The sequence below is a fragment of the Hemibagrus wyckioides genome, linkage group LG01 (assembly GCF_019097595.1).
Source record: "Hemibagrus wyckioides isolate EC202008001 linkage group LG01, SWU_Hwy_1.0, whole genome shotgun sequence".
NCBI lineage: Eukaryota > Metazoa > Chordata > Actinopteri > Siluriformes > Bagridae > Hemibagrus > Hemibagrus wyckioides.
Window position 1 is genome coordinate 3766498 of NC_080710.1, and position 24736 is coordinate 3791233.

A 24736-nucleotide genomic window follows, 5' to 3' on the forward strand; every position below is an offset into this window, starting at 1 on the left:
AGGTTTAGAGACGGAAAAGGTGTTTGAGTTCAAAAACCTATTTGTGGGAAAGTTTTCCAAGACCGTTTGAGTTGAAAAGGCGTTTGAGTTAAAGAGCTGGAATATTTGAGTTGATAAGCTAGGAGTAAAAAGGCATTGTTGAAGAATAATATTTGAGTTTTAAAGCCAGACATGAAAAGGTGAGGTGAAGAATCATGCTTGCGAATAAACACTAGGCTTAGATAGGTGTGAAGAAATTTGAAAATGTTTCATCATATTTGAGTAAAAAGAAAAAAAGTAGTCAAATAGTTAAGTCATATCTGAGGCTATAGACATTCGAAAGATATTTATGTTAAAATGTTTTAGTTGCATTCGAGTTTAAAAGATAAAAACGGGATTTGGAGTTGGAGAGTTGAGTCGTATTTGAGTTGAAACGCTGCATGTGACAGTTAAGGAGTTGAATCACGTACAGGGATTAGAATTAGGCGTGATCACTTGAGTTCAAAATGTAGAATATATTTGAGTTAAAATGTTTAATTCTATTTGTGTTTAAAATATGATAGAAGTGAAAATGGAATCCTACTTCACGCTCGACCTTGTAAGGTATTAGAGCTTGAGGTGTTAAACTGATTCGAGTTGTATTCGAGTTTGTACGCTAGGTGTGGAAATGTATTTAAGCTAAAATGTTATAGCGGAATTTAAATCTAGACCCAAAGGGAGATTTGAGTTGAAGAGTCGTTTTTGAGTTTAAACGAGTATTCGAGTTAATAAAGGACTCAAATCATGTAGGGATTTGAGTTCAAAATTGAAATTCTATTTGAGTTTAAACTGAGGTGTAAGGTGTATTTGAGTTAACATGTTTAATTCTATTTGCGTTCAAAACATGTTAGGGAATCCTACTTCACGCTGGGCCTTATAAGATATTCGAGTTTGTGTGGAAATGTATTCGAGCTGAAACGTTAAATCGGGATTAAATCTAGACACAAAAGGAGATTTGAGTTGAAGAGTTGAGTCTACAAGCTAGTCATGAGAATATATTTGAGTTTAAAGCTCAACCGGGGTTCGATTTTAAACACTAGGCTTGACACGGGATTTGAGTTTATAAGCTCAAAAGGTGTTGGACTCTAAGTAAAATGGATTTTAAATGCTGGGTGTGAAGTTGCCACATCAGACATTTTAAATTTTTAAAATTTTTTGTTAAAAAAAAAAAATTAACAAACAACTTTTAATATTTTTTTTTAAATTTTAATTAAAAAAAAATTATTTTTAATTCCTTGGTTTTAAACCCAAACCTGATTCAATTTAATTTCCTTTTTTCACCTGACGTTTTTTATTATATATATATATATATATATATATATCAAGATATAAATCTCAACCGTTATAATTCTCAAAACAAAGCAGGAGTCATGCGCTGATGTTCCAGGATGTCTCGATCCGAATTATTAATTCTTTTTCTTTTCTTCCCCTTTTTTGCACTATTTAAACCCTGCTTAAAAAACACCACCATGAACCTTAAAATAAATACTCTCTATTTTTTTTTTTTTTTTTTATCCAGGAAATTGAATTAATTTGGCACAGATGCCAGAAAAGAAAACACACACACACACACACAATAAAAAGACAGAGGTGAGCGAGACTTCCTTTTGAAAGAGGCGAGACCACGGTGGCCAAAAAAATAATGATGTAAAATAGTGTGTCGAGAAAAAAAAAAAAAAAAAAGTAGCACCGTGGAGTGTTTTTAGACAAAAAGAGTTGTTAATGCCCCACACACACACACACACACACACACTCTCTCTCTCTTTTTCCCCCTCACTCTCTCTGCCGCAGCGTCGCCTTGCCGATCCCAAATAAAACCTATTAAATGTAATTATTCCGGGCTGATGGCGGTGTATAGTGGTCAGAGGGGCTGCGGTGAGTCACAGGCTGTGCTGTTACTCCAGTCGTAATGGGAAACATGACTCCTCTGCCTTTCTCTCTCCCTCCCTCTCTCTCTTTCTCTCTCTCAGCTTGGCTGTTGTGATTGAAGGCACTGACCTGTCATACATTTATAATAGGGGGAGCAGGTGTGGCAGTGATGGGCCTTAATTTCCTTTAATAAACCTTTTATGTGGTCCACTCTTAATGCCACGCCGGTCCTCTCACGGCTCCCCGGGCGTAATAGCTTCATTACTTTTGATTACTGCACTCCCTATCGAGACAAACAACTCCCAAACACTATAGATTACATTCTGTAATAACTAATGTACCTGATTAGTTCATTACACTCGTCTCTGCTCCACACACACACACACACACACACCATGTAAAAAGTAACTCTTTCTTTCTTTCTTTCTCTGTCTTTTTGGCCTCAGCAGTATCACCGCCATTTCATTAGCACGTTATAAACGTCTCCAAGCAGACAGAAATGCCGTCGGAACGCCGTATTTTTTTTTTTTTACCGGCTATTGCGTAATTGGATTTGCGTAACTCTGAATGGCCTTCGAGAGCCTCCTTGTAGCTGAATTACCAAGCAGTAGGTGGTAAACATCAGCGCTTTCGAATAATATCAGTTACCTCCTTACGCAACCCTCGCAACCCGTTGCTTGAACATCTAATAAACATGTTTATCTTGAGGGAACAATCCTAGATGAATAGGTTAGAATACGTTTTTAAAAAAAACAAAAAAAAAACCACGTCTCTCCTAGGTGGTCTTGACTGGACATGACGTGGGTCTCTACAAATGTTTGAGCTCCTCAAGTGGAGTCGCCTCTCATGAGGGATTTACACACAGAAAAAAAAAAGAAGGTTTTTCTACCTCGGCGTCTTTGAAAGGCGATGAAGAGTGTGAGTCGCAAGGCCCTCGGGGTCTCCTCTGCTCTCGGCTCGATCTTGTCTCTCCGCTCCTCAGAGCTTTGGCATGAAAAGCATCCTCTGGGGACAGAGAGGAAAAGGTCAGGTAAGGAGACGTCCTCGGGGGCAGAAGGGTGAAAGAAACACACGGCAGATGGACCTTAAAGTAAAACGCCAGGCAGGATAACGATATTGATATCAATGTTGTTGTGTGTGTGTGTGTGTGTGTGTGTTCCTACAGATCTCCAGGTCAATAAAGCGATCCTTTATATTCTGTTACACCACACTGAATTCTGGATCCCAATTGGTCAGCGGATCAGACGGCTCACAGGTTTGGATGGACGTTGTTGTTGTTTTTTTTTTTGTTTTTTTTTACGTTAACGTTTCCATAGTAACAGTTTACACAGGATGTAATCAATGATATGGTTTGGATTTATGGTTAACATTTAAGGAAGGAGTCTCCAGTGTCAGAGGAGACGGAGGAGGAGGTCAGGGTTTCTCATTTGAAGCTATAAATGGATAAAAAGTTGTTATATAAGAGAAATAAACACGAAAGAGAACCTGAACACAGAGGTGGGAACGCTTCATCACACCATCCTGTCGGAGATTAGTTTCCGATATCAGCACCGCACTAAGTGTTGGAATCTTCTCAAGTTTTACTTTTAGCTAATTTAATTGTTTCTCTTTTTCTGAAAACAAAACAAGCAGGAGACTTTTCGCCGTCTTCTTCATTTCCAGGAGCGGTCACTCAATCGGCATCTTATATACAGCAGAGACGAGGAGACGCATGATCATGTAACAGCGTTTAACGGTGATTAGCATTTCCACGGTTCTGTTTGGACGTATGGACCATTCCGCAGAAAATGAAACTTCTCTAACCATCACACACGTTTTTAACCTGATTATGTTACTGCTAAGTCCCTGCGAATGCGCTGTTACTATAGCAACGACACCATATTATGAAGTGTGCGTAAATATAAACCTTTTCTTAAGAGCTAAGAAAAAAAATCAAGCTGACTAGCTGAACATGGTGTGAGTGTGAATGTGATAAACTGGACATTATTTGGTTTCTATAAAGTTTTGTGCCAAAATGAAGCACAGAGAGAAGGGGAGGGGTTTCGTCTCATTAGCATCGAAAAGACAGCCTACTGTTTGAAGTTTTCGCCTCATCTGCTGAATCAGAATTTCGTTCAATTCTAGTTGCCCTCGTAGGCCAAGGACAATGATGGCGAAGGCCTCACTCATACACTCCTGGGAGATTGTGCTTCCTCCTAATGTGTGTGTGTGTGTGTGTGTGTGTGTGTGTGTGTGGGGCCGGTGCTCTCTGCCCCTGGCCCATCTGCTACTTTTCCCACAACCTTATTTGAGCTGTCGAGAACTGTGTGTAAAAAGTGACGCAAGTGCAATCAACACATGAATTAAAGTGTAATTTGTTCTGACTCGGAGGGAGGGGGAAAAGCGCGCCGGTGATTTGACGAGATAACAGCGTGGTAATGAAATCAAAAACGGTCAAATGCGAGCACATCTGGAGCAAGTTAACAGCGACTAACTAACGTTCGGATTTCATGTACTTTAGTTTAAATGAATAAATAACACAAAGACACCTTTTCACTCCTCGTTGAGATCGATAACAGACTGATGGAGAAATATCACTGCCACCGTTTACTTTTTCTATATTTTATTAAGGTTAAAACCGACTACTAGTCAAACTCCATCATACACCTCAGCAGCGGGAGCAGATCGGACCACGCTGTAAGAAAAGCCTGAGAAAATAAAAGGTTAAAAATATTTCCTCGGAGCCGAGCGCTTGTTATGATTAGACTGAACTTTGAGTGTAATTACGGAATAAAGCTGCGTGTGCGAAGCGACAATGAATAAATAAAGACCTTGAACGTTATCTCTCCAGCTAATGCTCCTCCCTCCCTCTCTCTCTCTCTCTCTCTCTCTCGCTGTATCATTCTTTGAATTATGGAGCCCGGGGCCCGGCACAAGGTCACCTCTTTTCCTTCTTCCCCCCATGTCTTTGTCCCGTGTTGCAGTAGGAAAGGGTTAACTCCGGGCTGAATGTAATTACGGAATGAATGGAATTACAATGTGCCTGCAGCAAGTTTGCGTCTTCCTTATTTATTAAGGCAGCTGATGGGCCAGGTTTGATGAGGCACTCTTCGGGCATAATTGAGTCATCACACAAAGAGGGGGCTTCGGCAGCATTCACCGAGGTTTTATCAGCCGCAAACAGACCTGATTACTGGCAATTACACTCTGATCTGCCAGGAGAAGGGGGGGGGGAGCGAAAGAAGGAAAGAAGCAAAAAAAAAAAACTTTCCTGTTTAGAGTTCACCCCAGGAATAATTTCCACGTTCGGGGGTTTTATACACGGCTTCTATTTTTAATAAAAAAAAGTGCAGAGATTGTTCAAACGACGCAAAAAAAAGGTGGTAACATTATCCTTGTTTCCCGGCTGGAATTTTATCCGGGACGGATTTGAATGCGAGATGTTTGGATATGGTCTGAATGGCAGGTTTAAGAGAATACGGCCGGTGCTGAAATGGGGCAGAGCGCATGGTAATGAAATGCAAATCGGCGAGCGTGTGTAAATCGAAACCTTGTAATCACGCCATCCGGAAAACAAACAAACAAAAAAAAACTTCGGAGATGATCGGAGGAGGGAATTTTATTTTAAATTTTTTTTTTTTTTTAGTCAGGGAGTCAGTGAGGGGGGGAAGAAGAGATCCTGAAGTGTGAGATCTCTGGAAGGTTTGTAAAGAGGCGATAAAAGACAAAATTATTGTAATATCGGAGAATTGTTAGCGTTAGCTGTAGCGTCTGGGAAAACGGGTATTTGGAATACCGGGAAGCGAACTGAATCCCTGCTTTCTGGCAGATTTTCCATCAGCTATGTTACGTTTAAATTGAAAAAAAAAGGCATATTATAATAATAATAAATATAATAATAATAATAATAATAATAATAATAGCATGAGCTCCTGTGTGTGTAAAATTCTCTCCTGATTTTTTTTTTTTTTTTTTGATCCTCAGGCCAAACCGGTCATTTCATCACCAGGAAGCGGTCACTTTTATCCCTTTTCCCAACACACACTCAGTTCCACTGATGAGAAAACACGTCCAGGATCCTTAACGTGGAATTAATCGCTTGGCCGCTGCACACAGGGAAAAAATCCTCGCCCTGGCCGAGTCCGGAGAAGAGAACATGAAAGAGTTGGACGGTGAGGCTTTCGTGGGAGTTTCGTGTTTGGTGAAAAGAGACGTTCTGCGACACGAATCGTAACTAGAAATGGACAAAAAAAATCCATTTTAAAAATGGTCAACAAACTTAGAAAACAGGATCATTTTCCTTTAACATCTGCTCTCTGAAAAGTTCTTCCATTCTTAACTCCCTAAAATATTTCAGCAGACAGGAATAAGGAACGCTGTCATTTATATCCCAGTGATACCTGAGCCACGGATGCTCTACCTGAATTCACTGACCTTTACTCTTTTCATGTGTGTGTGTCTGTGTGTGTGTGTGTGTGTGTGTGTGTGTGTGTCTGTGTGTGTGTGGCAGACAATAGGATTGAGGAAAAAAGAAAAAAGGGCCAGGTGTTAGCGGAGAAAACTTCCACGCCTATTCTCCGTCTCTCTGAGTGAACCTAGCACGAGTGGGACCAGGTGGCCTGCGATTTGTGTCCTAACATGGAGACAAAACACACTCGCTATAGTACAGAAAGAGAGAACGCTTTTTAGGAAGAAACATCCCCCCCCCCACACACACACCCTTATCAGGGACTTGTATCAGGAGTTTGAGAGGAAGCCACCCTTTAAACTCCTGATTCCTAATCAGATTGCACCGAAATGAACAGCTCGTATGGCAGCTGTACTTTTCCCAGGGTTAATTACCTTTCACCGCGCTCGCCTAATGAGTCAGCTGCCGCTGTCATTAAACAACGCCACTTCAAGCGCCGCTCCTTCAGCCTGCACAAACAGCCGCGGAACCCCCTCCCGGCTTCACTCCGGCACAGGGACCCACACCACAACCAGTGGGGAAATATAAATAAAATAAATAAAGGGGGTGAAAGGTCAGCGTACGTGGCATATGTTTCAGAAACCGGAGCCCTGCGACATTTAACCTGTCCGTCTGAGACGCCTTTTATTTCTTCTCTCTTCGATATTGTTCCGATGACGATTCAGAAACAAACTGCTGATGTTTGTTCTTTTGTTGTTCTCACGAGAGTTTTGCTAGAATAGATATAGACAGAGGAAATGTGATGGATTTACCTACAGCCCCAAGAAGCTGGTCTAGAGTTTAGGAGAAGCGTGGATTCGTTCTTAAACTGCTTATGTAATAACTTCACTGGACTTAGACCATAGACGTTAGTTTTAGACTGAAATCTGTGTTTCTGCCATGATGCACTTATTCAAAAGCCCTGATCTCTCTCTCTCCATCTGTCTATCTATCTATCTGTCTATCTGTCTATCTACTATCTGTCTATCTACTATCTGTCTATCTATCTATCTATCTATCTATCTATCTATCTATCTATCTATCTATCTATCTATCTATCTATCTATCTCTTTCCATATCCATCTCTCTCTCTTTTTCAGCTTTTTATAGCACAATCCATTTGTAATAAGAAAGTTAGGGACAATTCTCCATCACACACACACACACACACACACAGTATTGGACTTAGCAGGATTCAGCAGAAGAAGCACAAATCATCATCATCATATATGTCAAGAAAAGTACAGAATATGTAACTAAGTGTTTAACTTCACCCCCAGACGTTTAACTTCACCCCCAGACGTTTAACTTCAGCAGCTTTGGTCACCGTATTTTTGTTGTTTTTTTTTTAACGAGTTCCCAGTTTCTTCCACCAACAAAAACCTGAAGCTTTATCATCATGAGCGTGAGAAACGTTCTGTAAACAGTCAGCGTGAGGTGAATTCTGAAGCACGATTTATTACCAGAGCCACGTCTGAACCCTCAAAACCGTTCGACTTCTCCAAGACGGAAAATCTCTCTCAGGCTTAGTCCTCAGTAAAAATCAGAAGCTGCTAATCGTTCACGTGTGTTTGTATTTTTAAGGAAGGAGTCTCCAGTGTCAGAAGTCTTCACGACAGAGGAGACGGCGATGAAAGTGACAGCCACGGACGCGTCGTTGATGATTTTCCCTTCACCAGCACAGCGGTGAGTGTTTTCCGCCCTCACGTAACGGCTCGGGTTGTTGATATCTTTATCCTGCAGGACCAGAAGGACCATACGGATTTGTTTTGCGTGTAGATAAGACAGCGAGCGCGTGGGTCACTCTGGATAATGTAAATATTACTCAAACGCTGCAGCTGATAGCAGGACGAACAAATCGGAAGTAAAGAGAAGAGAGAGGGGAGAAAAAAAAGAAAGAGAGAGAGAAATAAATAAATGGTGGCACATCAGTGCGACACGATTAACATGTCACCTGAAGGGGACACGGGACCGGCGCGCTCGGGGCTTTGAAGCCACGGCGTACTAAAGCGCACTGGTTCTCTCACATCATATCCTGACCCTTCATCTGTCCTTCTCTCACTCAAGCCAAACACGCTCGGACACTGCCTTTCATAACACCATAAAAACACAGAGAGACCGGAGGTGGACGTGGAGGTGTGTATTGTGTGGCATGGACACAGAGAGAGCCTAAATCACCCAAAACCCCCCCTCCACACACACACACACACATACACACACTTTCCTCCCCCTCCCCCTTTCAAGACCTTTTTTTTTTCCTCATTCACTTAACGTCCGCTCTCGTTAGCTGAGCCGTGTATAATGGGGGGAATTATTTTCCGTGTAAATATACCACATGGTGACCCTCAAGGTACAAGCAAGGGGGGAGAAAACCACACACACACACACACGAGACACAAACATGAATTTTAATAGTAAAGATTTCCTGACTGTTGAGTTTTGTTTTGTCAATTAAAAGAAAAAGTTTTTTTTTTAGGATTATTGTTAATAATATATAATTATAAAACCGGAATAAAAAAGCTGATTTAAAAAAAATAATAAAACCCGAAGACGTCACTTCTAGGAAATTTTTCACTCTAAGTAATGTTTTAACAATTTAACTTGAATAAAAAAAAAATGACGCAAAATTGTTTTATATCGTGAAAGAGAAAAAAAAAGTGCAGGTTTTTTCCGAGAAAGTTTTTTGTAATTTTTTTTTAAACAATTTATTAAGCAGATTAATACAAACGGTTTATTATTAGTGCAAAAAAATAAATAAATAAATATCAGGATTAAAATATTCTTTTTCAAATTTTTCCTATGTCAGGTCATGGCTCATGGATCTTTCTTCTGAAGCTGAGACTCCCTTTGCCTTTCAAAAATATAAATAAATAAATAAAAATAAAAAAGAAAGTAGATTTTCTGGACTGAGGTTCAGCTGTGATCTTGTACTTTGACGCTAAATGAATTACCGTGTGCTCGCTTTCGCAGCCGTGACAGCTGTCTGTACGCATCGGGGACACGTGCACCGGCCGACTTGACCCTTGTTAGGAAAAACAAAACACACCCTCTCTCTCTCTCTCTCACACACACACACACACACACACACACACACAAAAGGCTCCTGAAGCCTGGGACTTGCCTAGTGAGGTCACTGGAGATTTTCCAGACAAGCCCAGTCCGGAGGAGGGGGCGCGCGAGCGGAGGGCAAGAAGAATAAAAAAAAAAAGAGAGAGAGAGAGAGAGAGAGAAAAAAAAAGAAAGGGACAGGCGGCGAATCTCATTTTAGCAGACCGCACACAATCTGGGCTCCCACACAACTATCTCTGCCTGACCGCTTTCTATTTATCCCTTATCAGTGTTTACCAACCGCTACTTTTCTTTCATTCCCCGCTGCGAGGCCGTCCTCGTGCTATCAGTCAACAGCTGACACGACGTGGAACGGCCTCAAAGGCGAGAGAGGAAGGGATCAAAACTGGAGCGAGAAGCTGTTTAAACAATGCAACAGAGGAAATAAATTCAGAAAATCCTCGCCGTTCACGCGGCCCACGAGGGGACGAGGACGCCGCTTTGTAGTCGGGCCAAGAGAACAAAACTGTGGACGATGAGGTAACGTTTACGAGGTGCGCCCAGTCCTTTAGTTTATTTTATTTTTAAAGAGAGAGGAAAAACAAAACGCTGATGTGATGATGCAAAAAATCACAGACTTCTGACATTAGATCACGAGTATTAAACTTCACACACACACAGACACACACACACACACACAAAATGTTTGCGAACATTCTCCACTTTAAATCGCAACCTTATAACCTCACCACCTTTACGTAATTTTTATTTATCATTTCTAACCTCCAAACAAAAAAAAAACATGCTTCAATTTCAACCCCCCCCCCCTCCTCCAGCCGTGTTTCACTTGTTCAAAAAGTTAAGTAATTAATTACGTTTATCCCTTCGCCAGCTGCTCCGTGGCAGATGGAACATTTTCGGAAACCTTGTCGAATTAAATCCAAATAATTCATTTTCCGGGATTAACTAAAGTGAAGTTTTGCGCATGAGTGAGAGAGGTTAGGTGATGGAGGTGGTGGTGGAGGAGGTGGAGGAGGAGGAGGAGGAGGGAAAAAGCAGGAAAGAAAGGAGAAAAAGTCTTTTCTTCAACAACAAGGCTACACAGGTCTACAGTTTAGAGCTGTTTGGATAAATGGTCCATAAGTACATTAAGAGCTGCGTGTTTTCTATGTCTTCATATCCAAAATCTGTTCATTCTTTATGCTGCAAAAGTAATGGCACCCCAAGCAGACAACCAGCTTCAAGATTCAATTGGTGTAAAACTCAGGAGGCAGCACCATGGACAGTTCCTACAGCGAGGCTCGAAGCTCTACGCCCCACACATACACACACATATATACACACACACACACACACACACATATATATATATATATATATATGTACACACCTACATTTGAGTTTAAAAAAAATTGAGTGTGAGAGTAGACACACACACAAACAAGTGTTAGGAAGATAAACTGCTTCTACACATCCTCTCTCTCTCTCTCTCTCTCTCTCTCTCTCGCACAGACTAAATGTTTCCTGTTGCTCAGTTTTAAAAAGGAACGGAGGAATAAACTCAGAGAGCTTCACACAAGCGTCTACTGAATAAAACTCACTACAGACTTTAGGGATAAAGTTCAGGTGTAGCAGCAACATCACGTCACCTCACACACACACACACACACACACACTTTAACAACACAGAGTGAGATCAGACACCAGATCAGCTCTGCCACATCTACAGCACACTCAACCCTCATGCATTTGAACAGCAACAGATAAAATGAAAAAAGCGAACAGAAACATTGTCAAATTCTGCTGATAAAAAAATTATTATTAAACAAATTCACACTGAATAAAAAACCCAAACATTTCTAATGATTTCCTTCAGAATACATCCTGAATACACATCTACACACATCTGAATAATTTAAAAAAACATTCTGCCATTATTCATACTGCAAAAAAAATTAATTAATGAATGAATTAAATCTATAAATGTTTAAAAAAATATTTTTGCAAATTTCTGCTGCCACAAATAATATAGAAAAAGAAATTAAATGGAAAAAAAAGACACAATAACAACACACTTAAATATTTAAACGATTTTTTGTGTGGGGATTTATATTTCTGTTAATGAACACACACACACACCAAAAATAAATTTCACACTGAAAATCTCTCTCGAATATTTTTCATCTAAAGAAACAAAAAGACTGGAAAACTTTTGTCATCATCAAATTTCAATAAAAAAAAAAAAAAAGTTTGAATCGGTGACAACAGGTCTAAGATCCGGAAAGAGTCTGATTTCAGTCTGATCCGATGTTTAACGACAAAATGAACACTGAAATAATTCAAATAAATAATTAAATAAATAGAGAGATTTTCATTTTAAAAATCAGAAATACGTTCGGCTTCCAGGTAGCGTCCTGAGAACACGTGAAGAAGACGAGGACGCTGAAAGTTTGCGTGTGTGTGTGTGTATACAGCTGTCTGCCTGAATAACGCACACAATGCTAACACGCGGCGTGTTTTAAAAAAAAAAACAACAACAAGCGTAGAAAAAGCTCTCGGCGCTAAATTTACCATCCGATATTGTGTTAGGAAATAGGTCAGGCTTTTTCTCAGAGCCGGTTCTAATCTGGTCACGGGCTGTCACAAGTCGACACGCGCCGGAAATCCAACATGAAAAGGAGAACATCATTAAAAATAGTAAATCCGCGAGAGAGAATCGAAAGAGAGAGAGAGAGATGCGAGAGCGGCGTGAGTTTACCGTGTTCCACCGTACGCTAGCTAATCGATCAGCAGCAAGAAAATAAAAACAAAAACAAAAAAAAGTTCATTACACAGAAATGAAGCAGAAAGAGAGTGAGAGACAGACCTAGTCACCGGTGCTGATGAAGAAGTTGGCCAGGAGAGAGAGAGAGAGAGAGAGAGAGAGAGAGAGAGAGAGCGCTCCTTCTCCCTCTGACCGCTCGACGCTGCTCCCACCGACGACGCTGCCGCTTTTTCAAACGTACTCCCTGCGAATATGACACGAGCGTGCGTGTGCGTGAGTGTGTGAGAGTGTGTGTGTGTGTGTGTGTGTGTGAGAGAGAGAGAGAGAGAGAGTGTGTGTGTGTGTGTGTGTGTGTGTGACAGTGCGCCGATAAGCACCTGCGCTCGGCTCCGGCTCCACGTCACACCTCCCTATTCATGAGCCTTCAATATGATGCACATTTGCACATCAACAGCAGCAACAGCCCTCCACCCCACACACACACACACACACACACACACCACTCCCACATCCGCAAAAAAAACATACAAACCAGCCCACAGAGGGGAGGGACAGAGACACAGTCCTCTCTGTCTGTCTGTCTGTCTGTCTGTGTGTGTTTATCTGTCTGTCTACGTCTCTTATTCTGTCTCTCCATCACTGGCTGTCTGTCTGTGATTATCTGTCTACCACTCACTCTCTCTCTAACTGTCTCTGTATTTGTCTGCTGTCTCTCTCTATCTGTCTGGTCTCTCTCACCATCTCTCGCTGTCTGTCTGGTCTCTCTCTCCTTCTCTCTTTTATCTCCATCTCTCTCTTGATCTGTCTTTCTCACCCTTTCTCTTTCTCTCTCTCTCTCTGTCTGTCTGTCTGTCACTCACTCTCTCTATGTCTCTCTCTCTCTAAGTCTCTCTCTCTTCTCTCTCTCTCTCTCCATCTCTCTCTCTCAGTCTCTATCTCTTATCTCCATCTCTCTCTCTCTCTCTAGAATGGAGTAAGTTTCCTGGAACCTGGTTAATAATATACAGGTTTCTGGTGGACGGATTGTGGAAGCAAAACTGGGTGAAGTTTTAGAAACAGGATTATTATTATTATTATTATTATTATTATTATTATTATTATTGCGAGGTGTAGAACAGAATCTTGTGTATAATTGTTTCAGAGGGTAAAGGATTAATGTATGATGTCTAATGAAAGTGTGTGTGTGTGTGTGTAAGATATAATCAGTATAAACTTGATATTTTTGTGTAGTTGTGATTGTGTTAATAGTTACACACACACACACACAGTCCCCTCCTCTCTCTCTCTCTCTCTCCTCCCTCTCTCCCTCTCTCCGGTCTCCTCCTCCTCCTCTCCGTATCAGTCACCATGCAAATGAGACGGAATGTCACTCCTCAGCAGCAGATGGCCAGGGACGATAACAATGGCTCAACACACCACTTTCAGTGTCTGCCACTTTATTGCTAAGGAAACAACAAGCACGAGTGGACGAGTGGACGACTACACACACACACACACACACACACACACACACACACACACACACACACACACACACACACACATGGCCTAAACGCTCACTTCCTTCCTCTAACATGACATATAGAAATCTTTATTTCATCTTTACACGTGTGTGTGTGTGTGTGTGTGTGTTCATGTTATCCTTCGTTGTCGTGTCGCTCGGTGACTATGAGAGAGCTGCCTCAGTAATTATTAGAGTAATTAGATGTAATTCCTCCCCGTGGGCCTCTACACACACTCGTCTACATCACACACACCGCCATATATGGAAACCTGTGTGTGTGTGTGTGGAAGACGGCATCATGCATGCAATGTGTGACAAAGGCCATAATCATGCTGACGTCACTGCAACTCTGAAGCTGGCTGACTTTTGTAAACACACACACACACACACACACACACGCACACACACGCACGCTTACGTTCAGCCTAAAGCAAACAGCGTGCGAGCATTTAACAAATAGAGGCCAGATTAGAATGACAAAGAGGGCCACACTTCTGGGAGGAGTCACCAGTGTGTGTGTGTGTGTGTGTGTGTGTGTGTGTGTGCGCTCTCATATCTGTTTCATGTCCCCCCCCCACCCCCTCCTCGTCTCCTGAGGATAATATGTAAGCACAACGCCGAGGAGTTTAGGGAACAGAAGGCCATGCCGCTGCTTAAGGTTTGGCCGTTGATCTCGTCTGAGATTTCATTTGAAAGTCTAATTCAGCGACAGCTTTCTCCACGTTCGTCACATTTATAAAGTCTATACATGAGAGGCGACAGATTTGTTGGCGGCTGAGCATTTCTGACAAAATAAAACTACAGGTTTTTTTCCTTCTTCTCCCCCCCCCTCCCCACCTCCTCTTCCTCTTCCTCCTCCTCATCTCTGTGTAGTAATAACGATTACACAAGCAAAAAATAAATAAATAAATCAGACGTCTAATCTAACAGACTCGGAGAGAAAAAAAATCGAATCGTTCTTTTTTCCCCGTCCGTTCATCACCACATCACACGCAGTCCATTACAACAGGAAGTGCTTCTCTGTTAGTGTTAGATTTCGGGGGGTTAAACATAAAAAAACCCAAAAAAAACAGCAACAATAGTGCATATTAGAGGGAAAATGAAAGCAAAAGTGGGCGAGATGAAATGACATGTCAAACAAAAGGTCCGCATTTTTCCGAAGAACGAAAAAAAAAAAAAAGAATTGTTTGATTGCGTTTAGAAAAGTATCACAGCGGGTCACACGTAATGTCTAAAAGCTTTTTGCATTCAGCTGCCAATTATGTAAGCCAAGTTAAACGTCCCTGCGCCACTTTGTTTATGTGCCTCCGCTGAACCTACACATATCACATCAAACAACCGGCGCTGGGGAGTAAACCTTGGAGAAACGTAGATTTTTTAATATCCAGCAGTCTTTACCTATAGAAAATCCACACACTTCTCCGATTCTACAGGGCTTTTCTTTCCCATCACTATTTAAACCGTCCTACTGCTGGAGATAAAATCCATCAAAATAAATAGTATTAATGTTAGGAGAAGCAGCTAGAACGTCACAGAAACATCAGAAAGGTGAGACGTTATTTATATAAAAGTGTGTAGATCGTGGCAGATTGCTGTATTGTAAGTAAAGAATTAAACTCCTCACACACTCCTGCTTTTCCTGGGAAAATCATCAACACCTGTCGTCCTATGAAGTAAACCGTAACTAGAATCGGATAAAAAGTACAACGTGTCCTGAGGTTCGAAGCACATTGTGAGGATGATGCACTTTAAGGAGGGAAACTAGTCTCTCTCACACACACACACACACACACACACACTGGGTGCTGTGCTTTTCTAGAAAAACAATCAGTACAAGCCGGCTTCATTTCCTGTAGCTAAAAACGGATAAAAATTAAATAAAAAATCTCTGTATTCTCTGCTTATTAAGTCAGTTAGTAGTTACTTAAATCATGTACTTGTCCTGTTTTCTGCTTGATATCACAGCTTGTTTGCATTTCCCACATTTGAAAGTTGCTTCGGATTAAAAACAAAACAAAAACACACAAAAAACAACAAAAACGTGTCAATTTTTTAACATATTTAAGCATAAAAAAATCTGGAATAAATCAGAAATAAAATCACTCAGCGACGAGGAGGAGGACGAGGCGTGATGGAGCAGAGTCACTTCAAAACAAAGATTTCATTCCACTTTTTATAAGAAAAAAAGGAAAAAAGTATAAAATGCCAGTTTGGTGTTAAGTGTAAACTTCTTGGTTACTGACACTGGAGACTCCTTCCTTAAATTAATTTATTTATTTATCTATCTATTTATTTATCTATCTTTCCATGTTTGTTGTTACTACAGAAAGAAAAACCTATTGAGAATTTTTTTAATTGTATAGTGTACAACATGCAAGCTACAGAAACCAATCGGAACGCAGAAAGCTGCGCCGTAATCAGCCGTGTCCGGTCAAGACTGGAATTAGAAATAATTAGAGTTAAATAAAAGGGGGCGGGGGGACATGATTTGTGTAAAAGGTGAACTTTTTATTTTATTTTTTTTATTTATTTATTTATTTATTTATTTATTTATTTATTTATATATAAATAAATGAATGTGACTCAGATAAAGAAAAAAACATTTTAAATATTTTTAAAATAATAATATTGAAAAATTATCACTATCAGCTTACACTCAAGGATTTAGGGGAAAAAAAAAAGTTGCATCATTGAAATCTCAGTGAAAACTATTTTCAGACTCATTCATATAACACGAATATATATATATTTTTTTTACTTAGTAACACATTTACATTAACGTCGCCTTTATTTCGGTTATTTATAGCATCACCTGACCTTTAGAAACCATGAACCTTAGCAGTAATTAACATTAAAACCTTTTTTGTAAATAAGAAATAAACCACATGCTAATTAAAGAATTGGTCGTTGTGGGGCGGGGGTGCCAATATTTACACACAGCACAACGTTCATATATTTTTGCAAAGGAATAACACTTGGGGGGGGTTGGTGGTCATGCTATAGGAAAATAGTCAACAACAATAACAGCGTGACTGAAGTGTTTTCAATTTTGTGCATTAATTTTTTGCATTAATTGTATAAGTTTTATAGGTTTATTATAGGTTTATTGTTGTATTAATTTGATGGAAAGTCACTGAAACAAGCTGGTTCCTGTTATCGCTTAGTGGACAGAAACAGGCTTCAGCTATGAGCTCGAAGTTCATAAAAGAAAAAAAAAAATAGTAGTAGTAGTAGTAATAATAATAATAATAATAATAAAAATTTTAAAAAACCACAACCTCATCCATCATTTTATCTTCTTGTTCTGGTAAATATAAAGTGCTGACACTGGAGACTCCTTCCGAAATTATTAACTGTTAAATCTTTACAATATCATTTTTCTTTATTCGTTTCTTTTTTTTAAAAATTTATTTATGTGTAGCATTTGTCGTACAGGTCCCTGAGAACAAGCGGTTACCATAGAAACCATAGCTCTAAAGAAATTCATTATCTTCTGACCAATTAACAACTTAAAAACAACAACAGCAACAATCTGAATCGGGATTTCCATCTGTAATCATTTTTGGAAATCTCCTCTTCTGGAGTTCAGTCGTTTGTAGCCAGTTGAAAAATAATCATGTAAAAGCAATTCCCACACAAACAGTCCAAGTTTTTTCTCCTCTCTTTCAGATTTTTGTTTTGTTCAGATGCTGCTTGCTTGCAGCATTTCAACAGAAAGCAAACATCTGACTTGCGCACGTCTGGTTTTGCATCGCGCATTGCTTTTTGGCCACAAAGCGATGCTGCTTATGAAAATGTCGGGACTTTTTTTTTCTTGTTTAGGATTAAGTCATTTGCTTGAGGTCGGCTCGATTTAATAGCCAAACTGTGTATACATGATACGTCTGAGTGCCAGACGGGTGGCGTTAGTCAGAGAGGACGGCAAAACCGAGCGGCTGCGCGTATTTTTCCGAGCGATTATGTTTTTAGGGAGGGAAGAGTGTAAGCTGAAGACGTGTAGGTGTGGAGTGGTGTTTACTCTAGCACCTGATATCACTTCACTGCTGTGCTGTTTCACTCTATCACTTCTTTAGCTGTTAGCATTCAGGAGTTTAAACACAGCGCAGTGCAGTGTGGGTGAAAAAAAACATTAAGCAAAGTAACACAAGTTAACACACACACTGTAATCATTTCTGTTCAAAAACAGCGATGGTGAATACTCAATTCTGATTGGTCAGAAAGTGATTTCCTCCAACAACACTACTGAGTCCTCGTGTGAACCGTGCACCATAGACAAGACCTCATATCATGTGAAGCGTGCATTATAGAGGAGTTCTCATTTTGTTTAAAGCATCCAGCATAAAGGAGTCCTCATCTCAGGTGAAGCGTCCACCATAGACGAGTCTTCATATGAAGCGTCCAAAATAGACGTGTTCTCCTATGAAGCGTCCACCATAGACGAGTCCTCGCGTGAAGCGTCCACCATAGACGAGTCCTCGCGTGAAGCGTCCACCATAGACGAGTCCTCGCGTGAAGCGTCCACCATAGACGAGTCCTCGCGTGAAGCGTCCACCATAGACGAGTCCTCGCGTGAAGCGTCCACCATAGACGAGTCTTCATATGAAGCGTCCAAAATAGACGTGTTCTCCTGTGAAGCGTCCACCATAGACGAGTCCTCGCATGAAGCGTCCACCATAGACGAGTCCTCGTGTGAAGCATCCAATATAGACAAGTTCTCATATGAAGCGTCCACTATAGACGAGTCCTCCTGTAAAGCTTCCACCATAGATGAGTCTTTGTGTGAAGCGTCCACCAAAGAGGAGTCCTCATCTCAGGTGAAGCATCCAACATAGGTAAGCCCTCATGTGCAGCGTCCACCATAGACGAGTCCTCATATGAAGCATTCACCATAGACATGTCCACATTTGAAGCGTCCACCATAGACGAGTCCTTGTATGAAACCTTTACCTCATAAAGCATCCACTATAGACGGGTCCTCGTGGGAAGCCAGCCTCGTGGATAGACAAGGCCTCATAACCTGTGAAGCGTTTATTCATCATATATTGAAGGAATCTCCAGTCAGCGCTAACCTGTCATTGTGTATTGTCCTGTAACAGCATGACATTTTATTCCTGACATGACTGGTGGCATCGATCAGTCAGACACAGAATTCTGACCACAAACTACAAAATGTTTACTTTTTTAAGAAGGTGTTACTACAGAAAGAGAAACATCTGAATTCCGAGATAAAGCTTATCCAGATCATGAAAAAATCCATAAGCACAAACTAAACTTGAGTGGAATTTTACAGAAGCAACACCAAAAGAAAAAGGTGTATCCTATAACACCCTCACGACCCCTTTATTATAGTCTGTAGAGTCGCCACACATGCAGAAGTCTTCTGTTTCAGCTTTGGCCTTTAAACTAGAGCGCCACAAACGGCTTAGTTTGCGAGCGCTATTCAGCGGCACCCTCGAGAGTACAAATAAGCCACTTATTAACGTGGATGACAATGTTTTGATTGCATCCAATGCACCACACTGAATCAGCATGCAAATGCCCTTTCATCAAAACAAAGACATTGATTATGAGGTAAGTTTCTTCGGCACAAGTAGGCCGCTTGGAGTGATTAATGGTCCTCCGCCATTGATTTCTTTTTGTTTAGATCTTTGCTAACTTTTCAGGAGATACAATTATAATTTGTTCGTCAACAATAACTCCAATCTGGGGCACTCGAACAATAAAAAACAAGCTTAATAAGGTCTTCTCTGTGATTTGTCCTTCGAGCGGCAAAGTGAATTCATCGGGGGGAAGAAAGAAAACGAGGGGAAAAAGGTCAATCACCGAGCAGTTTTGATTTGTTTGATTTGATCGCTCAAACAAAACAGTAACACGGGATGAAAGTTTACGTCTCCGGGAGACATTGAGGTGTTTTATCTGAGTTTAACTTGGAATTATGATTTTTAACAAGTTTGTCTTTTGTTTGCAAGAATCTAGCTAACTGTGATGTGTTTTACCTCAAAACAGCTGGATTTCACCAGACCAGCTCTCTGTATGTTGATCTATCTAAAGTAAATAATCGACTACCTTGGAATGCTGAATCAACCTCACTTGCTGAACTCTGGGGTTTAGGAGACCCTGACACTAAAGGTTGGTGGGGGGGCATTTTTGTTTGTATTGACTTTCCAAGTTGCAAAATAGGAGGAGGGGGGCACTTTCTTTGTTTTTGACTTTATTAGGGTTTTTTTGAGGGGGGAATTCCTTTGTTTGCTTTTGACTTTTTGACCAGGTTTGTGTGTGTTTGTTTTGGTAGTTTTTGTCTTTGTAAGATTGGGGGGGTGTTATTTTTGTTTTTGTCTTACCAAATTGGGGTGTGGGTTCTTTGTTTGTTTTTGTTTATTTTGTCTGTCCATGTTGGGGACAAAGTTGGCAAAAGAAAGTGTGAATTCCTGAGTGTTCAGTGCTTACTGAAATGAAGTTAAAATGAAGAATTCTCTCTCTCTCTCTCTCTCGACAGTTTCTCTGCCTTCCTTTGACACAACCTTGCCAACCATCCTTGCGTTCTCTATTAGTTCTAGAAAGATGCTGGAGATCCTCCTCTGGACAGAGGGCAATCTGACCTTTTCGGGTCACGGCACCAAACACAAGGCTCAAATCACGTAGTACCACCTGCTATCAGGTTAACAGTAACAGCAGTATAGATGCAGTTCTACAGACTAACTTCAGCTAAGTTAACATCTATTTAACATAACTGACATCTACCCGCTCACAGATCGACTATCCAACATCGCGACCCCTTTTTGCGTAGATTTATCCACCGCCTGTTTTTTTTTTTTTTCTCTCCATAACATCACAAAAGGCATCAGACACATTAGACTTTTTTTGGGCGCTACAATGTTCTATTAGTATTTGCAAGTCAAATGCCCTTGTTCCATCAAAGTAAACCATCAAAGAGCATTTGCATCATTCCTCCGATTTAACACTTTTGAAAAGTCGCCCCATCCTCCATCCTGACTCCTTCTGACTTCTCGCATCATCTCTCCCAGATAGTGATAATACGATTTCGCTGCTTTTTTTTTTTTTCTTCTTCTTTTTTTTTCTTCCTGTTGAGAAACAACCTGGATTATGAGCAGATCACTACATAAACAGCTTTCTAAAAGGAGCCAGCTATTTAAAAAAAGAGAGAGAGAGAGAGAGAGAGAGAGAGAGAGAGAAGAGGCTGAGGGAATGCAAAGAAGGATTTAAATTTTTAATTTGAATTTATTCCAGCAAGTGAAAGGTTCTATTGAGAGAGGATTTTGGCAAAGATGACGGTATTTAAAAGTGATAAACAAGCATCTAAAGCTAAAAAGCAGGCATTTTTGCGCTTTCTCTCCACTATACAGGAGGATTGATAGTCACACAGTCACATCTCGAGAGCAACTTAGCATCAACTCGGGCACATCAAAGTTGCGCTCCAATGCCGCGATGCGAAACTGGGCCTCGCGAACAAATTGACTAGTTTCGTGCTTAATCAAGAGTGCAGAGATTATGTACATCGAAGGTTATAAAAATCAATTACGGAACAGAAAGATGTGCTTCCCACTCTCTTCAAAGTCAGTCGGAGTGTGTGTGTGTGTGTGTGTGTGTGTGTGTTTTAAAATGAGCTTTATCCTTCCTCTTCTCTGGGGTTGGAACTGTTGACAGCGAGTACGTGGGCACAGCAAGAAACTACTCAGTATTCCTGAACAAGGCACTAATCCTGCAACTAGGAATACAAACACCATGTCTAAAAAAAGAAAACACACACACACTTAACAAAACATTTATTTCTTTTTTTTAATTAATTAATTAATTTTTTTTTTTTAAAAAAAAACAAAACTTTCTCTTTGGTGAAAGTCTTAAAGTGCGACAAAGATGACATGCTTCACAAACAAAGAGTTACATCATGCTGTTGCACGGTTAATCCGATCGAGGCCGGTCTTTATCCCCTCGCAAAACGGCGCCAAGTTTAACAAGAGTCTCGGAGAGCGATCACAGAACCAGTGCTGGATGCGATTTCACGCTGACGCATGGCTCAATCGCAGGCGCCCAAACGCGCTTAGTGAGCCCTTAGCGAGCCGAGAAAGAAACCGAACTTTTCACCATCGATCCTGAAGCTTCGGGAAAACCAACACCGCGTGTCATAGGTCAACGATATCGATCTCCGTCAGACTGTAAACTGATTACGATCTACGACTTAAGAGCTGAAAAAACGTAACCTTGATAAATGTGAACGCGTCGATCCGACGAAGCCTTATATCTGTTAGAGCAGCCAATGGCGCCGTTGTGTAATTGGATAATCTGGAGACTAACTCGATAGCGGCTTCGTAGCATATGAATTAATCATTTGTTAGAGATATCATAACACAATGATCTGAGTTTATGAGACAAAGCGATTAAAAGAAGCAAATATTATTAAAGCGCGCGACAACAATGACAGAAGGAAAGGAAACACTCGGTTCTGCTGTGGCGTTATAGATAAATAATCAATGTGATGAAGCAGAGTCACTGATACAACAACAATTACATTTTTTAAAAACAATTATAACCTAATGACGACCTAATGCCATTCTGTCGATCTGTTTACAGTCTAATCTTTATATCCACTTTATTTAGAAACCTCAAGCGACAAGAGCTGGTCCTGAATTCTCTGTTCTCATTGGTCAAAATAGATGTGTTTTCTATAGAAATGTAGAGAGTATGTAAGGAAACACAATCGAGTTGTTTGTAAGGAGATGTTTCTTTCAACATTTCTGGGAGGAATAACAAGGAGCGAGAGGGAGTGACTGTTTATCGCTGCTATAAAGTAAGTGCTAGTTTCGTGGAGGTTCCACAGCACTAAATGTGACTGAATCTCAGGCGAGAAAACAACTCCGGAAAAGTAGACGAAACGCGTTTTTTCTTCTTTTTTTTTACGCCCAGCAGAAGCCGTTTTGTTCTTCAGCTTGCCTGATTGTTGTTCCCTTTGCTGACTGTAGGGAACAGTGCAGGGTTATGACACACACACACACACACACACACAGCATTGTCTCCTGGGAACACTTTCAATAGGCCGTTTCAAAAAAAGGTGCACATGACAATGCCTTTGATGCTATTTATGCAGAGCCTATAGCCAGGCGTGGAAGCAGGTCCTCTCCGGAGCGCCGGTGCGGGGTAGAGGGACGGACGAACCGGGTGACACACACTGCTCAGGAAACAAGGCCAAGGCAATAACTCAGTGTGGGAGGAGTGTCAGCAAGAAAAGTGCGCCGAGGTAAAACAGAAAGAGAACTTTAAAATGCCTCTGATTGCAGTGAGAATAATAAGAAATGACCTTTTTTTTAATTTAAAGTGTGTGCCACTGAAAAGCAACAAATTACGTGATAAATAAAAGAAGGAATCCTCACGGTACAGGAGAGTATGAATCGATTCCTCCGACAACGATTCGATGATAATGTGACGATGTTTGAGCAAAACATTTAAATCTGCTTCGAAATAATACAATAAGATTTTCACTCATAAGGTAATGATATTCAGGATAATTATAGCATCTGCTAGGATTGAATAGAGTTTTGATTCCTAAGAATCCTAGGATATATACGATTTTGATTTATAAGAGATGATTTTTGACGATAACGTTGAATCTGCTACGATATACACTGATCAGCCATAACATTATGACCACCTGCCTAATATTGTGTTGGTCCCCCTTTTGACCCAGCGAGGCATGGACTCCACTAGATACCCTGCTGTGGTATCTAACACCGAGATGTTAGCAGCAGATCCTTTAAGTCCTGTAAGTTGCGAGGTGGAGCCTCCATGGATCGGACTTGTTTGTCCAGCACATCCCACAGATGCTGGATTGGTTTGAGATCTGGGGAATTTGGAGGCCAGGTCAACACCTCAAACTGGTTGTTGTGGTCATCAAACCATTCCTGATACATTTCTGCTCTGTGGGATGGCGCTGAAAGAGGCCACAGCCATCAGGGAATACCGTTTCCATGAAAGGGTGTACATGGTCTGCAACAATGCTTAGGTAGGTGGTACGTCTCAAAGAAACATCGCTCCGCATGTGCAAATCCTTACACTTGTCCATTTTTCCTGCTTCTAACACATCAACTTTGAGGACAAAATGTTGACTTGCTGCCTAATATATCCCACCCACTAACAGGTGCCATGATGAGGAGGTCATCAGTCTTATTCACTTCACCTCTCAGTGGTCATAATGTTATACCTGATCGGTGTAAATATATGATTTAAATTCATAAAGCTAAGTCAATATTTGATAAGATCGAATCTGCTATGAAATATTGCAAAACGATTTCCATTCATGAGGCCACGATATCTGACAAGTCTGCTACGATACAATACGATACCATTTCAATTCACATGGCCACGATTATTGCCTTCAGATCTGCTACAATTGGTCCTGAAAAGGAAACGGAGACTTTATAAGCATTTTAACTTCAGCTCTGAACAAAGAACGCAGGTTATATTTAATGTGGTTTTCTGTAAGAAGACGTGTTTTTAACATCTTGCGAAGCCTTCCATGGTCAGAACTGAAGCTGTAACTTTACTACTGACTGATGAATTAACATTATCGCTCGGTTGAATTTTAGCTAACCCTACGTCGTCGTCTTATTGGTGGTTCAGAGACGGACTTCATGGCAGCAGCACTCGCAGTCGGAGACTTATATTAAAAATAAAAATAAAACAATTCTGCTAAAATTCTGGCTCATGACTAAAGAATTCCTTTACCTGACTCCACAACAACAGAAAAGTGCAAATTTTTGAGCCAACAAATGTTTTAATAAAAAAATTCAACAGCCATTTTGTGTATTTAAGATATATATCTGAGTTTTTTTTTAATATATATATTATTATAAAACATTCTATTCGCCAACACTAAATGTCACATTCTCATGTAAACAAATATTAAATCTTTCTTTTTTTTTATTTATATATAAAATGTAAAAAATCTCAAAGAAGAGCTCCAATAAAACGTCACTCGAGCTTTGACGCCGCTCTGAAAAGTGCTGAAGTGTCTAGCCACATCCGCGTAAACCAGGCTACGATTTTGAAACACGATTTCTGAAACCTGCTGTCCATCTCTGCAATTTGAAAAAAA

The 24736-nt window shown here is 40.5% G+C and overlaps 1 protein-coding gene and 1 long non-coding RNA gene across 5 annotated transcripts in view; one reads left to right on the forward strand and one right to left on the reverse strand.

The window, feature by feature from the left end:
- st18 (ST18 C2H2C-type zinc finger transcription factor) overlaps nucleotides 1-2886 on the reverse strand; it is a 32896-nt gene extending 30010 nt beyond the window's left edge. The window contains exon 1 of the mRNA XM_058396420.1: nucleotides 2777-2886. The gene's annotated coding sequence lies outside the window, so the exon portion shown is untranslated. The remainder of the gene's footprint in view (nucleotides 1-2776) is intronic.
- On the forward strand, nucleotides 2790-24303 carry LOC131357472 (uncharacterized). Of its 4 annotated transcripts, XR_009205273.1 has the most exons (6): nucleotides 2790-2917; nucleotides 3053-3142; nucleotides 3550-3622; nucleotides 5851-6038; nucleotides 7898-7999; nucleotides 22733-24276. It is a non-coding gene; the product is annotated as an uncharacterized LOC131357472 (long non-coding RNA). The 4 variants fall into 4 exon arrangements; XR_009205269.1 differs by having other exon boundaries at nucleotides 3053-3622; nucleotides 22733-24303; XR_009205268.1 differs by lacking the exon at nucleotides 2790-2917 and having other exon boundaries at nucleotides 3025-3142; nucleotides 22733-23076.
- Nucleotides 24304-24736: the final 433 nt, after the last annotated feature.